Genomic DNA, 16,246 nt, shown 5'->3' with positions numbered 1-16,246 from the left:
AAAGATTTCTGAAACCGAACAGTACGGCTTCAGTTAAAAACCCGCCTTTTCCGGTTTGCTGTTGTGATCATTACTCTTGTAAATACCTATGTAGATATAGTTAATCATCAACCCTCGGAGCGAAATTCTGCTCAGCTTCACAACCAACCGTAATTACCCTGCTACAAAGTTGTTGTTTCCCATTCCTGATAGCAAACAGCAACAACTAGGCACCATCAAGACAAAGGCAAGCCAGCAGAACACTGTTGTTTGTGTGCTGTGTTGCATCTCGATAAGAACCGGCAGTAATAAAAGCACTATTAAGCGTGATCTGTGCACCAATGTTCCAATGTAATGCTGATATTTTGCTCTTGAGAAGGGAATTCCTGCATCCGGGTACTTGGACATTCTTGTTACAAGAACAATGGTGGCAAGTTTGATTTATTATAATCATAACTATCTTAGGGAAATGGATAACATTTTATAGGAATTAGTTTCTCTTGAATGCTATTTTGCCGGAGATGTCTATATTATATGGAATGCCATGTCTGCTCGGAATATTGAAGTAAACCTTCCACCAATACCAATCATTTATTTCATGCTGGTCATTTCTGAGTGGTTTTGAGCATGAGTATGAACATGATTGACCGCCCGCGGTTGCTACTCCGTTATTGCTACATCACCTGTTGTTACACAGAGAACCAACGGATGAATTTTAGGACTTGCTGTAATCCTCATTGTGTAAAAACTGGTAATCTCAATGTTTTCAATACCCATGCTGGCCGCATCCGACTGCAGGTCAATTAAGGCATTATTTAGAAGATGTTAACGTGATACTCGCTTCGTTGGAAGCCGGAAAGTCTTCTGCACTTCAACGAGAAATCACTGGGATGATGGATAAAAGAGTTGAGTATGCATCAAAATAAAGCGATTAACGAATCTTGAATGTGAATGAGCCTGAGCTAAGTAAGTAAAATCGATCGCTCTAAGGCCACCGAGCCCCTAATATCACATCACATCATCTATGATCGAGTTGTTGTTTTAAACATTCAAACCCGGTATCAACGACGACGACGACAAGTTTCGCAAAACACACGATGAGCAAGTGATGTGACTCAAAATCTAAATAAGCAAGTGATCTGACTCTAAACCGACTACGACCGATAATTTTTCAAACCCGGAGACACAAAGCTACGAAAATACGCTTAGGCCTGCATTAAATTCTATTTTTACGTGATGTTAATGGTTTATACTTGGTCCTTACGTAAGATGGAAACAGAACTTATTAACTGCCCAACGTTTCGACCGTTTTTGGCAGCCTTCTTCAGGGTAAATTAATCTTTTTCGTTCACGTTATTACATTGATTTCCAATGTTCGCACGTCTCATCCTTAAATTTGATTTTGGATGTGGGTTTTACTCGCTGGAATTAATTAATTTTTGTGCTCTAACTAAACTTATCGTTTGATCTCACAAGACTACATAACCCAATCCCGTACAAACTTCTGACCAACAGTTGGAAAACCAAATATAACTTAATAAAGAGTTCCAAGAAAATCTGTAACCAGTTGGTTACAATCCGTGGATTTTCGTCTGTATGAGTTGTTGTTGTTTGGAAAATTCACGTATTTTAATGACAACAACAGGTGGCAACACACAGCGCTACCAAAATACTCGAACGATACAGAATGGAGGAAAATCGTAGCCTTAAGCTAAAAATGGATGCGCATATGCTGAAAAGAGCATTGGCAAAATTGATTGAGAATAGCCATCTTAGGTTTAGAAGATGAGGCAGAAGTAATATCAGGCGTCTGTGTGTGTAGATTGAGATATATAAAAGTGCAGTGCTATTATATTAACTTAACACTCAAACCCCTACCCCCTCACCCCACACCCCTCACCTTGTGGAGCGATAGAACATTGGCAAGTAAATATGTTAGAAAATGTGAACATTCCTGTGTTTTCATACTTTGTATCGCGTCCTTTCATCACCCGGTGGTAAGCCGGCTCTGAGAACCAGTTCGAGGAGTCTATTGCTATTTACTGCTGAGTTGTCGGGTTAACTTTTGGGCACCAGCTAATTACAAATCTCTAGATTATTGATGAATAAATAAATCCTATATTTTGAGTATATTTGCGAGCATATTCTAAGAAGAATTCCAAGGGAAGCTAGAAGGGAATTTTGAAAAAATTCTGTTTAACGTTCCAAAGGAATTTTAAAGAGAACAATGAAGAAAAGTTTAAGCAAATTCTTTCGAGAATGTTTAGGAACGCAGAGAAAATTAACCATTTTATTCGAGCACTTAAAATGACGTTTACTACCACTCGAACTTTGAAATAAAACATTATTTTGAGATTTTTTCTTCTAGAACCTCGAGAAAAGTAGCCAACATTTGTGCGTTTCATAAAAAAAATTTAAATTAGTTGTTCCAGTTTTGTGAAATCGCTGGCAGAAAGTCACGCCAAAACTGCTTGACAAAGTGGTCAATTGTAAAGGGAATGTTAATTTTTTTCACAAGAGAATTTCTAGACCATTCTGCAGAAAAATCCAAGAATGTTGTGAAGAATGTGTGAAGGTAACAATTCTAAAATAATCAATAGAATTTTGAAAAGACCTCTGACGAAAGTCTGTCATGATTACCTGAGTTTTGTCAAAAAATCGTAAATATTTACGCTGTGCGCATCGAAGAATTGTCACACACTTTACTTCACTTCTAGATAGAGCTGGAATTAGGGCCTAACAGCTTTTGTAAACAATGAATTCTCTTGATGATTTCTAGAAATTCAAGGCTCGCCCACGCAAACCAACATCCTCATCGGGTAGGGAAAGACTTCCTCTATCCGATGGTTAGGTTGGTTTGCGTGGACGTGCCTTAAATTTCTAGAAATCATCGATAGAAGCGAAGGGGGCGACACATCTAAATCTTCTTCGAAAAATCTTTTTTCATTTGTCGCATCTACTTGCATCGCGCATCATCTTTTTGCAGGAAATCTTCAGAATCGTCATCAATCTTCTTTCTATCTACTCAGCGTGCGTGCAGCTAGCCACAGCAAAACACAATCTTTTCTGCATCGTAGATAGAGTCGTCCCCCTCGGATAGAAGTCATTGTTTACAAAAGCTGTTACGCCCTAATTCCAGCTCTATCTAGACTTGTCACATGTTCAGTCGTGTTAAGCGTGTTAAGCATGCCGTCGAAACAGGAAGAGCTGCGGGTGCGCATTGTACAAGCCTTTCAAGCGAACGAATATCGTGGGAAAAAGTACACGGTGGACCATTTTAAGAGGGTAAATGTTCCGGTATCCACCGTATACCGTATCCTTGCATCCATGACAGTAAACCGGAAGAGAGTTAGCAGCCGTCCAACGAAGTTATTGAATAAGAAGACGCTCCGCTCGCTGCACAACATATTCAACAACAAGGATTCGGTAAGTCAACTGCTGCCAGGAACTTCCGTTGTTCGAAGTCACACACCTGCAAGACTCTAAAGCTGGGTTTAGACTAGGCAAGTCAAATGATCAACTCAGTTGAATTCAACTGACTTGATCAATTGACTTGCCCCGTCTAAACCCAGCTTAAGGAACGAGGGAATAGTATAGAGGTAACTCTAAGACCAGAAGGTCCCGAAGAAACGTCCTCAACTTTTTGAATCAGCTCTGGTACTATCTTCGGTCCCAAGCTATTCGATGCACCCCTCGAATCATAAGAAAATCTACGAACCCCTCATTTTATCTGTCAAACTTTAATGGCGAATCAAAACAAACATAGCGTAGTACTGGAATTTCGACTAGAATGGGGTACGTTAATCGATTTGCTTGGGACCAATAGGCTAGTCAAGTAGTGAGCCTATTTAAAATCGTTAGTTTCCACCGGTTGGGAATAGTGTGTAGAAAGAAATCCAGATCCTCGGAGTACACTGACGAGCAAATCCAAACCGTGAAATCCCAATGCCGATGGATGACCCGAAAGTACGGTAGATAACCAAAATAATATACCATATGAGCCATTGCCGGTCTATTGAGCCCATGGTATACAAGGATAATTGGAAGGCTAAGAACACCAAGCAACTCACGAACAGGATAAAAAGCTGCAGTCGTCCAACGATCATGTGCCAATATTCACTAAGCTCAGTTTGAAAACTTAAGTTTAAACTTTTTTTTTTTTTTGTCGATCCATTCTTTACATTCTCATCTAGTAGTTTTTCATGCCCGGGGAATCTCAGGAAGCGATAACAATGAAATTCACATTTCCAAAAAAATTTAGGGAGAAACGCTAAAAAAAATCGGTGATACTTTCAAAGGAATCTAGAAGAACTTCTAAGCATTTCAGAAGAAAGTTCAAAGTGATGCTGGAAGAGTCTTCCAGAGGTACTAAGATGATATTTTTCGGAGAAGACAGAACAATCTTCCAACACAAATCGGTAGAAACTTCTGTGGAAAAGCTAACATAAATTTCCGAATGATTTTAGAAGATATTTCGAGGAATTCGGAAGGAATTTCCGGTGGAGCTCTGAAAAAGCAGAAGTCACTTCCATAGGGAGTCAGGAACGCCATGATGTTCCGTGTGAAATAGGATACCATTTCCACTCCCAAAAGAAGCCAGTGAGGCTTCTGGATCGCATTATCTTGATCACGCTTGATTTTCGTAGAAAAAAATCAACATGCAAACAACTGTGGTTGATATTGCAAGCTTTGATAGCGCAGCTCGGAATATCAAGCTAACAAAAACTCACCAGCTGCAAATCTCACCAAACTGGGGTGAGATTGAGTTCAATGATTTTTGATTTAAACCCGAGCGCAATCGAAACTTCCATAACGACTGGCAGAAGTCCCTTCGTGAAGAGAAAAAGGCGACAGCATTATTAAACCTTCTCTTTCTAAGAAACCGAGGTGCAATGGAATCATTTTTGCGTCGATTCAACTGTCAGCTTCAACTGTACACGTTGTGAATAGTCTCGCAATATCAAAGGAGTTTGTAAAATCAATATCAATCATGATACAGTCAACTTTCGCTCGTTGGGCTAAATCCATAGCCCACTTAGTGAAGTGCTTTCGTTAGTTGGGCTGAGCTGTCAAGCCAAGGGGGGAGGTTACTGTCAAATACTAACAATCGTCCCCTACCTCGCATAACTGGTTCCAAACGACAACAAGCAACGATGGTTTGTTGGTGTTTGGAAGCAAATTCACATATGGAAAATCAATGAGCGTAAACAGGTTAGAACCAGTGAATTTGTCGTCTCTTTCGTTATTCGGTTGTTTGAATGGAAGCCGGAGTTGGACGTCACAGTCGTATAACCATTTAAAAAGCGGGAGAATGAAAGAGACGGCAAATCCACTGCGCCTTACCAATTTGCATATCGTTGATGGATGATTAGTAGGCAATTCCACAGCCCATCCCGCCCCTGTGTCAAGCTGAAAATGGGTTGAGGGATACACCGATTTATTATTATCTTGATTTATTGATACTTGTTCATCCATGAGCCCCATAAAAATGAATCAGTTTGACTTCGATTCAGGTAGGCTACAGCCCACAGCGAAATTCGACTGTATGTTGTTCCAATATAACGCGTGATATTGAGAGCGTATGAGCGCGGAAAAATAAGAGTTTGCTAATGATTATGCCATCACTGCTTCTGAAACATACTTTAGAGCAGTGTTGGAAAAATATTAAAAAAATCAAATCTCACCAACGCCCAAGGTCACGCTTGATTTTCGTAGACAAAAATCAACAAACAAACATCTGCGGTTGATTTGCAAGCTGTGATATCGCAGCTCAGAATATCAAGCAAACAAAACTCACCAACTGTACACACTTAGTTTTTTCTACCGAAATCAGCTGTGCAAATCTCGGCAAAAAAAGTTTTACTGAGATCTCAGCAAAAGTGACATTTGACTGCTGAATCTCGGATAATGCTTAGCTGAATCTCAGCAAACAAATGAAATGTTTGCTGAGATCTCAGCAAAACTTTTTTTGCCGAGATTTGCACAGCCGATTTCGGTAGAAAAAACTAAGTGTGTAAATCTCACCAAACTGAGGTGAGATTGAGTTTGATGATTTTTGCTTTACACCCGAATGCAACCGAAACTTCCATGACGGCTTGCAGCAGTCCCTTCGTGTCTGCCATCGGTGAAGATTAAAAAGAGATAGCAAATTATGCTTTCTCTTTCTAAGAAAACGATGTGCAACGGAATCATTTTTGTGTAGAGTCAACTCTCAGCTTGATTTTTGCATGCTGTGAATAGTCTCGCAATATCAAAGGAGCTTGTAAAATCAATATCAAGCATGATATTTTGATCCAATATCACGCCTGATATTGAGAGCGTATGAGAGCGGAAAAATATTATTTGATTGATGATTTTGCCAACACTGCTTTAGAGGAAAGTTTAATGAAGCTTCCGAAATACTTTGACAGAAATTTCTACAGAGAGCGAGAAGAAACTACTGCTATATTTGGGATAAGATGGAAGAATCTTTTCAGATAATTTGTAAGAAATTTCCGAGAGGAATCTAAGCATCTTTTTCCAAACAAGCTCGAAAAAACTTCTAAAGGATGTTGCAAAAAATTTCCGGTATAATCTACAAAACCATCTGATGAAAATACATGCTAATATTCATAGGAGGATTCAAAATTGTTTGATTTATTGGCGAATCATATTTTGTGCTTCATGGATCAATCTACATGTACAATCCAATAAATAACTATCAAAACATATTCCTCGTCACAATATAAATATATTCTCCGATTCTCCGAGAAATTGAAACTCTACTCTGAAGCCTAAGTTTATCATGTTGAAAAAGAGTTGGCAGGCAATCAAACGTATTCCAATAATTGAAAGAGTTTTCGCCTAACTCCACAAGGGGGCGTTAGAAGAGTATTAGAGAAATTTAATGATTGTTGGATGACTTTGAAGTAGCAAGATGGCGTTAAGGATGACAGTAGATCAGCTAAAAATTATGGTATTTAAAACTGCAACAGTAGGCTATAGAAACATGATGATTTTTATTGAATGATTTGCAGTGGCAGGAGGTACAAGGGCCAAGTAACATTGCAAGTTTTATAGAAATTTAAAAGCATTCTACAAGTCTAAATCATGGTCATCCAAACTCTTATGAAATCTAAATTTTTACTTGGGAAGTGACTATTGAACTTATACCAATAATATTAGGAGGTTGTTCTGCAAAACGCTCTGTTCGAGGTGTTTTTAGAAATAAATTTTCTAGGATTTTTTTGATTACAGGAGGATAGCAGGAGGACGTTCTTATTGACTACTGATCACCTTTGAATATTTTAGGAGGTTGATCTGCAACAGCAGGGTGTCGATGAAGGCTGACTAAAAGTAAATTGATACGTCCCTCGCGCGCCGCTAGTACTCCTCTATTGTTGGGAATCGAAAATCTTTGACAGTGGTTTGTTTACACTTCTATGGAGAACAACTCAAGACCATCAATTGAAATGGCCTTAACTCCATTTTGTAAACAAACCTTGTAAGGCCATTTTCTCGCGTTTGATCAAAGTAGTCGATCGCGTTCAGAAATAATGTCAAATGGAACTCGCAAGAAGAAAAATATGGTGCACAAACACCTGGAAAATCCGGCGTGGTCCGACTTGGAGGCTAAAGTGCTGAAGATGCCGAAAACAACAGTTTGTCGAGTGCACAAGGAAACTCTGAGTGTGGAGAAGAATCAGCGGACCTACGAAAAAACTGGACCAGGGATCGTCAGTTGCGCAGCAAGGTGTTGAGGTGCGTCAAAGCCAACCCCGGTCTTTCGATCTGAGATGTAGCCTGAAAGTACAACGCCAACTTTCAAACGGTGCGGAACATCCTTGCCAGAGAAGGATACAAGTCGTACAAAGCCAGTAAACATCCGAACCGGCACATGAAGCAGAATTCCGTGGCCAAAAAGCGTGCAAGACTCTTGTACGACCGTGTTTTGACGAAAGACAAGGGCTGCACTTTGATCGATGACGAAACATACGTCAAACTCGATTTTAAGCAGCTGCCCGGTCAAAAGTTTTACATCGCGACTGGACGTGGTGATATTGTGCCGGGAAGATTCAAGTTCGTGTTTGCCGACGTTCTGTTTCTAATCCGGATACATCAAAACTAAAGTAATACTCAAATTTATCATTATCTTTCAATTGTAGTTGATTATTTCAGATTCATGGGAAATTATTTTAAAATTCACGAAGTCCAAACATAGTTATTCGGTATTTGCATCAAATATTCGAACTTTGCGCTTAACTCCATCCATTAGGGTTTGTACAGACTCCTCAGTGTTGGAAGTGTTGTATATCTTTGATTTCTTGTTACTTTCCAGAAAGCTTCCGCTTCATCAGAGCCCAATATCTCTCGATTGGACGTAACTCTGGAGAATTAGGCGGATTTGCGGTTTTTGTAATTGTAATTGTAATTGTTCAGTGCATAGGCTGTGCCTTCCGCTAAGAAGGCTTATCTAGGGACCAACCCCCTAGTCTATACACCTACTGTCCTTCCCGTTGCACTCGTCAGCTCGTGCGATACTCTAGACACACATGGGTGGTCGTATCCGGGTCCTCCCCTGGGTAGGCTCGTGTCCGTCCAGGTTCTGGTACATTAACTTATATATATGCATGGTAATTATATTTTTAAAACTCACCTTTTGATTATAATATCGGAAATGCTGAAACTAAATAAAGGTTAGCGATCCATATAAGGTGTGTGCTGCGACGGAGTGGTATTCGAAGGAAATGAGGTTCTGATGTGAAGTATAGGTAATTCTAAAATAGGTAAATCTGATATAAGACGCGTACGATTTGTGCCAAGTGCTTGCTTACCCTTTATTCATTGTTACAGTCCGAAGGTATCGTATCACTTACCATCGAATCGGAGTCATATGTGTTGAGTTCTAACCCTGGAAATGTTTCTTCTCCTTCTGAATCAGAAAATCCAAAAAATTCTTCCTCATATTCCTCATCGTTCTCGGGTACTTCTTCCGATAAGCTTTTCCGTATGTTGTTTAGGAACGCTTTTATTCTCTCCCGATCTTCGGCAATGTAGTGGATATATTCGGCTGACAATTTGGTGCACAATATGTCCTGTTCCACGCAGAATTTCCAATTGTGACATGGGCGTCCTAGTTTTAAGGGCCCTGGAATCATGTACTCCGCTGCTAGCTTTTGCACCTCATCGTCAGGCATTCGTTGCAGGTGGGCCCAATATAATATGCGAGCAATTCGGATCTTTCGCACTATGGTGTTTCCTTCCAGCATACTTTCTGCATCCATTGATTCCGACTCAAGCTCTTGGGATTGATTCTCTGATTGATTATTTGAGCGTCTTTGTGCGATATCATGTGAGCAGTGGAACAGGTCTGATACTATCGTGGCCTCCATGTCACGAAGGCGATCTCGATTATGTTTTGTCAACGTTGTCACTTTTAGACCATACAGGACGATAGGGGCGATTACTGAGTGATATATGCGGACAGATGTTTTCCACCATACCCTGAACTTCTTAACGAAGTCCAACACGCTGCGATATACTCTGAAAGCTTTTGAAATTCTTTCAGCTACTGCCTCCCTACGATTCAGAGAGCTTGTGAGATATATCCCTAGGTATCTCATCTTCGTTACCACCCGTATGTTGTAACGCCCAAAAGTGCCTTGGTGTGGGGGGTCCCGAGCAACTGTTATTGATGGATCACGTATTAGAACTTCGGTTTTGGATACATTGAGTTCCAAACCAAACGCCTCTAAGGCAGGAGTGAGGATTGTTATAAGTCTTTCGATCTGTGATGGATGCGTTAACAATCCAATTATATCATCGGCATATACCCGCAGACAGGGAAGTCGAATGCTGCTGGATTGTTCCAACAATAACTCCGGCATTTCGCGTTGTAGTTGGATGAGAGCTTGATCCAAAAGGTATACAAACAACTTTGGCGATAGTGGACATCCTTGCTTGATTCCGCGCACCTTGGGATATTCCTCCGTTCTTTGACCAAACCATTGAAGTGAGGTGCGTTCCGTTAAGCAACACTTTACGATTCGATTTATTAGGTACACCGGTACTCCTAGCGCACGAAGTACTTCTGGCACTCGGTTCAGGTCTATGCGGTCGAAGGCTTGACAGAGATCCAGCGATAGAACATATGTCACTTTACCTTTTCTCCATCGCTCATCTAGTATCTGTCTTACTATGAAAACTTGATCTTCAGCAGAGCGGTTTCGGTGGTATGCAAACTGATAGTTAGGAACATCGCCTAAAAAGAGTTCCAGCTGCTCTAACAAAAACCGTGCGTACATTTTGTACACTGCCTGGCAAAGTGTTATGCGACGATATTCTTCCGGGCCTTTGGGCTTAGGTGTCTTCGGAATCGGTACTTGGAGGGTTTCAATTATACCGCGCGGAATTTCATTTTTGTTCCACATTATTGCGAGCAATCGATGCATGTGCTGATGTAAGGACTCCGGGCCATATCTGATCAGTTCCGGTTGTACTCCATCTGTTCCCGCTGCTGTGTTATTTTTCAGTTGCGCGGAAATCCTTTCCACATCACTTAGCGTAGGGCCTGATTCTGATGGGGGAGGAATTTCTTCGGGAATTAACGACACATCATTTGAACTGGCACTTTGTTGTAGCATAGACTCCCATTCCCTTATAGCTATGTACCTGTTTGTTTTTTGATTCTGGCGGCGACGGCGGTGTTGTTTCAGATACCTATATGTTAGTCGCACCCGTTCTAGTGGTGGACGCGTACTTATATTTTCAAAAAACATTTCTATTTTGTTATTCAGGTGTTTTTGGTAGGCCTTTTCCTTATCCTTCTTTGCTGTCTTCACGGCTCTTTTTAAGTTCGCATTTTCTGGGTCTTGTAGCGAAAGTTTTCGAAGGTGTTCCATACGTTTGCCTGCACGGGATCGATTAGGCGTCTTGGGAGAGCGTTGAGTTTGAAGTGAAGTAGTGGCAGCGTTCCTCATGTTATCTACCAGCCAGGATAGTATGGTAGTTGGGTCTTCTGTGATGTCCTCATTTGCACTCAGCTGACTTGTTAACGTTTGATGATAATGATTTTTTAGTAAGTTCACGTCATATGAAGGCTTTGCTGCTGAACGACTGTCTCCAAGTGTATGTAGGTGACCGGGCCTTGATGGGTTGGTTGATTCTTGGCGATGTTTTACACTTAGTACAAGAAGCCTATGGTCCGAAAAACCAGGAGCAACGTCCAAGCATCTGGATGTTGGTAACTGGAACCTGTCGATTACCGGCATGATTATGTGATCAATTTGCGATCTACTAGATCCACGGCACCATGTGGTGAGCACACTGTTACACCTGCTGAATGTGTTGTATAGTTTGTATCCATGAAATCGTAGAAGATCTTTTACTGCTTCACCATTGGCATTGCATTCGGAGTGATGAAGTTGTTTGCCAATGATTTTTTGGTCCACTGGTAACAGATCTGTGAAACCAATGTGGGCATTAAGATCCCCCATGATAAGCACATTCGACCTTTGTTGCTCGTTCATTCCGTTGAGATACCGGAGTAAATTTGTTATCTCTGGGTCCGCTCGTGATCCAACCGATCTTGCATAGATTGAGAATATATATAATTCCGTGCTAAAAACCGGCACTTTTAGCATGCAAATGTTGTCCGTGACGCGTTGGAACTTACTCATACTAATCAGCTCTCGACGCACAAGTATTGACGTGCCGCCTCCCATTCTTGCTGCTGTTTTCGTTTGTTGGTTAACGTTGTACCACGTGAAATTCAATGTTTGGACTGTGCATGATGCCATGCGCGTCTCCTGAAGGCAAGCGACTTGCACTTCTTGATTCTTCAAAAGGCGATCTATGGTATCGCGGTCACAGACCTGTGAGCATCCCGATACATTCCAGGTAGCAGCAATGAAAGTTCGAGGTGGTACTGATGTGCTCTCACGAATGGATACGGTTTGCTGAGTTACTTCTTGGGCAACTGTGGGAGCTATTTGTTGAAAAGCCTGTACTTCTTGTAAAGGAAAATGTGTGCGCGTTGGCGTGATTCTTGAGGTACCATCCGATACTACGATACCATGATCTTGTATGCTCGTGGAGGTTATTTCCGGAGCACCCAAGGAGGCGGCCACTGTATTATTGAAGGTCAGGCGACGACGCTTTCTAGCTGTATGCAGTTTCATCACACTATCGTAATGGTTGTACTCCGCTGTGCCCGAAGAGCGATAAATGATTTCAAGTCAGCGCATTCCGTTCTCATTTATGACTCTGCTACATCCTTTTTCTCTGTAAATCCTTATTGCAAAATCGAAAGTTCGTGCAATCGCTACTAAGCTTTCCTCTCCTCCCCAGAATCCTGGTTTCGAAATGGAAGATAGGAAGAGTTCCACCAACTCGTCGCGTGTTGTTTCCTCGGCCTGTTGTGGTAATGCAACGATCGCGTGTGCATATAATTGTTCCGTCCATTCATTTAACCGTCTTTGGTAGAATTGTCCGACCATTGTGCGCAAAGTTCTGGCATAAAGCTGCCCAGTCAATGTGTTTGCATTACATTTCCATATCTGATGCGCTAGCGATGAGAATAGGCAATTTCCATCTCCTGGTATTCGCAACACTTCCACGATTCCCTCATCAACATGAACTAGCTCGGTTTCCATGTTTACTATTATTTGAAATATTATTTAGATGGATATTTTTATAGACTGTATAAGGTCCTTACTAGCATCAGCAAATTATGTTCCTGCATCAAACTATGAGCACCACGGCATCCAAATAAACTCCTCCAACTGCGCTTTACTTTTTGTGTTTGGCACTTTCACCTAACCTCAACTTATTTCCCGACTTTGCAAGTGTTGCGTGTGTACCATGTGACTTTTTGACTTTGCTAGCGATTGTGTGGTATTATCCTAAGAGAAGAGGAGACAATACGGGGGCTAAAACGAACCACTTTTCTGTCAATTTTTAACCAGCTCGTGATTGGCCGATTTGAAGTGAGATAGAGATAAAAGAGTAAAAGTTAGAATCCAGTTGTCTCCTCTTCCTCTTAGGTATTATCATGTAAGCTTCTGTCGGTCTGTGTGTGCCCATAATTCTCTCCAGGCGTATTCATATTGGTGCGATTTGCTTGTGTTAGTGATATGAAATTTTGTTAGCTATGAGAATTGTCAATCGAAAAATAAAATAAACCATAAACCTAAAACAAACCTCCTCCATCTATGGGTAAAACCCAACACAACCCCAATAAAAGCTGCTCCACTCATTAATGAGTGAATTCTTTTAACAATTAACCATTCGCTGCTAACAGTTACTAATAAATGGGTACGATAAATCACTCATCAATGTGAATTGCTACTCCCACTGAAAAATGGGCAAAACCTCAATCATAAATGGATATTCGATTCCTACCGTGTATTTAAAGTAAAGTTAGGATCTTATCAAGCAAGCACACACCTTTTACGATTCTTGTCTTACTTACGGTTTCCTGCACATCGACTTTTCCTAGATACAAGCTTCGTCTAGTATACCTTGGCTGTCTCCAACCGGCATGATCCTTTCTGTCTGCTTCCTCTTGCCGGTGCAATTTTAATTCTTCTTTTTTTGTTCGAACATTCCTACTACTTTTTCCTATTGAGCTTCTGGCTGTGTTCCCATTTGTCCTAAGGCAGTTTATATTAGCACATGATAGGAAGAAAGGAAGAAATAGAACAAGTTAAGTGTGAGCCGCATGCATTGGTTACTTATTTGGGTCATGGTGTTGTCTTCCCTATTTATTTGTCTCTATTCGTTCTCATATCGCAACGTTTAACTCACCCCCTTCCCTCACACTATTATGGTCGGTGACGAGAACCCATTTTTAGTAATCTATCGCGAAGATGCAGAAGATATTAATGGCAAACTAATCTGGAACTGGTCTAAGACATATAACCCAGTGAGTATTGACACATCACACTGTAGTGAATGAACGGACGCGAGATTTACTAGAGTATTAAATGCAAAACGCAAATTCAAAAATAAAACTTGACGAGACATCGTCAATCCCCTTATTCTTGGGCAGGGTCTGACGATGTGAGTCTGATTTTGATCAGTTAACGGGCCCCATATGGTACATATTCTCACTATGAACCTGTCATTTCCAGCCTATCTGAACTATTTAATAAATGGAAACCATAACATGGGTTACGCTTCCCCTAAGCGGGCCCTCCGCATCCTATCTCTGTCTTATCTCAAATGCCAATGGTTTGAATGTATCGATATATACATTGGAAATGCCGTTCAATCAAATAAACCCATACCCCACTCACTTGGCCAGGCTTCAGGATCGTCCAGTAGGCAGTGCGCTCTACACTCCAAGTTCCCTTTTTTTCAAATTTACCGCAAATTTGATATTGATTGTTGATTAATCACAATGAAACATTGTAACAGAGGTTGAGGTTACTAGTGTATTAAATAATCTAGGTCCTATTTAGGATTATATCTGAAAATCCAAATCTGGCCAACGCCCACCCTAAACCTAAACCTGTTCTAATCCACCTGAAATTACTAACGAATGGAAGACTTTGACTACCCAGCCATGCAATAGTCTCATTCCGTGCCTTATGGCAACTTGATGATTCTATTGCGCTCATCTTCTGGCACCACCCAGGGGAGACTTGGTCCTGTACCCAATGCTTAACTTATCTCCATTCCACTCAGCTACACGCAATTTCTTGTGATATAGTGGGCGGAATATTATTATATGAGACAATTCAATGCAGACGTCTTTCCAAATTTGGGAGATCGACAGGTAATCGGTGAGTTACCACGATAGTTGCTCTTCAACAACTCGACAACGTCCCATCGTCAACGCCTGCTATGAGAATTTCTCATTGCAGATGCCAACGAAACGACGTCATCGAGCTATCGACCAACTAGCCTGGTTATCGCCTGGTACCTTATAGCACGATGCTAGGAGGCGAACCGGAAGAATCGATGAGCTACCTCCCCTAATTAGGCGGATTTGCGGTTTTTGTTTCAATATTCACTTGGTTTGCTTCGTACCACTCCATCACAGTTTGAGCATAATGGCATGATGCCAAATCGGGCCTGAACAAACGGTTTTCTTTGTGGCTTTTGATGAAGGGTAGCAACTAGCAATCGCTACTACAGGCACTCTTTCTGGTAAATCTCCTTGTCGGTTGTGCCTGTAGTGACGAAAAAAATTACTCTTTCGGCCACACGTGCTTGCAAAAACAGGTATTTTTTGGAAAAATTTCGATGCCTTCTCCGTCCTGAAATACTCAGCAGTAACATTTTCGGCTACAGCAGAATAGAAAGCCAGCCCTGGAAGCTGCTTGTCATCGTCCATAACAAGGCATGAAAACTGTGCTGTGATTTTGCTGTCAAATTCTGTTTGTCGTTGCGATTTGGAGCTGTTTTTACTTTATACGACTTCAGCCCCAAATGCTGTTTTGATTTTTGGACAAAACCAGGTGACATTCATATTTTACAAGCCCACGTAAGAACAGAGAGATTCGGGTTTTCCTTCAAGATCCTCTTCACCTTTCGGTCCATATGACAGTCTCAGTTTCCTCTCGATCGTCAAACGTTCCTAAAATGATTTGAGCACACCGTGAACAGTGGATTTAGGTAAATCCAATTCTTTTGCAAGTTCCCGTATTAATAGGTAAGGATTTGCATTACGTCCGCTCGGGCACATGTTTTTCATTCGTCGCCATTTCGAATGTGAATGCTAATGATAGTCTTTTTCATCAATGACTCCCAGCTATACCTCAGAGAAATGAAAAGCATCGGAAAGGTGCATGGGGTGCTAAATCAAAAAGATTTTAAGGTGCCATGAGCCCCACCGCCCCTGTAGTTTTTGTAGATTGTATTGAACTAAATGATTAAAAATTGGGCATAAGAATATTTTCCCTTATCGACCTTATTGAAGATTTTTACTAAATACACCTGGAATCGCTGTTGAGAAATGATGATTATAAAATGGAACTCCCACTCGTTGCAATACAACTGTCAGTAGACTGTGGGCTACGGGGCTACTTTCGCTGTTTCGACTTGATCAAGTTTGATAACCTCAAAATTGTAGTCAACCTCCGATTGTATGAAGGTCCAAAAACGGTTTGGGTGAAACCATGTGCATCCACGGGATAGTTGAGAATCTCCTTCGAACAACAGGATCATACAACCAGTCAAAAATCAGGGTATCTAACAGGAAGATGCCCCAATGAGTGGGGAGAAGAGCTCGTCCTCTATTCACGAAATGTTAAATTTCGGCTGCACCAACCACTAGCGATAC

General features: G+C 41.1%; 1 protein-coding gene across 1 annotated transcript in view; it reads right to left on the bottom strand.

Moving 5' to 3' along the window:
- Positions 1–16,246, bottom strand: part of LOC135707415 (uncharacterized) — a 261,090-nt gene that overhangs the window by 171,013 nt on the left and 73,831 nt on the right. The window lies entirely within an intron of this gene.

This window comes from Ochlerotatus camptorhynchus, unplaced genomic scaffold (genome assembly GCF_037179485.1).
Source record: "Ochlerotatus camptorhynchus isolate MF236.1 unplaced genomic scaffold, CSIRO-AGI_Acam_v1.1 ptg000310l, whole genome shotgun sequence".
Lineage (NCBI taxonomy): Eukaryota > Metazoa > Arthropoda > Insecta > Diptera > Culicidae > Ochlerotatus > Ochlerotatus camptorhynchus.
This window is presented reverse-complemented; position numbering and strand designations above follow the sequence as displayed.